This window comes from Otolemur garnettii, unplaced genomic scaffold, assembly GCF_000181295.1.
Source record: "Otolemur garnettii isolate 467f Iridium unplaced genomic scaffold, OtoGar3 scaffold00071, whole genome shotgun sequence".
NCBI classification, from domain to species: Eukaryota; Metazoa; Chordata; class Mammalia; order Primates; family Galagidae; genus Otolemur; species Otolemur garnettii.
The window spans coordinates 8,401,462-8,402,235 of NW_003852466.1; positions in this window are offsets into that span (position 1 = coordinate 8,401,462).

The window sequence follows — 774 nt, forward strand, 5'->3', positions numbered from 1 at the left end:
CAGGAGCTGGAGGTTGCTGTGAGCTATGATGCCACAGCACTCTACCCAGGGGGACAGCTTGAGGCTCTGTCTCAAAAAAAAAAAAAAAAAAAAAGTTACGTTTACTTTCCAAGGGACAGTGAAGCCCTATTCAGGTAGCTGTGATGACTCCAGGTGAGGATTCCTTTTACCTTCACTGCTGTGTGTGTGGTCAGGGTGAGGATTCCTTTCACCTTCACTGCTCTGTGTGTGGTCAGGATGATGGTGTAAAGTCCTTTCTACCTTGGTTTCGGGGGATCAGATTCTGATTCTGGACCAAGACATAGTCCCTATTTTAATCCTCCAGAGACAAAGGATGTACAGACACAAAAAACTAAACAGAACACGGTTAGTTACCTCAGTGGAGATTTTCCTTGCTACTCTTTCTAATGTTTTTGTCTATTCAGTTCAGTCTTTCCCAGATCTTTTAGAAGTTTCTGCTAAATTTCAGAGGATTGACAGAGGCCTCTTTGAACAACACCAGTGGCAAGGCCTGTATCCAATTAAGCTTTGCTTCCTGGCAGAGTTTACCAATTTCTGTTCTTATGGTTCTGTTCAGGCACTTTACTCTGTCTAAGCTTTGAGGCCTATAAGTTATTCAAAGCTCTAGCTTATTAAACCAGAGTGGCAACCTAAATCATGGGACAATTTTTCTGGGCAATACTTTTACTATTTCAGGAGTCCTTTTTATCCCAATGGGGAAGGCTTTTACCTATTCCAAGTCTGATAGACCATCACCAGCAAGTACTTGTTCAC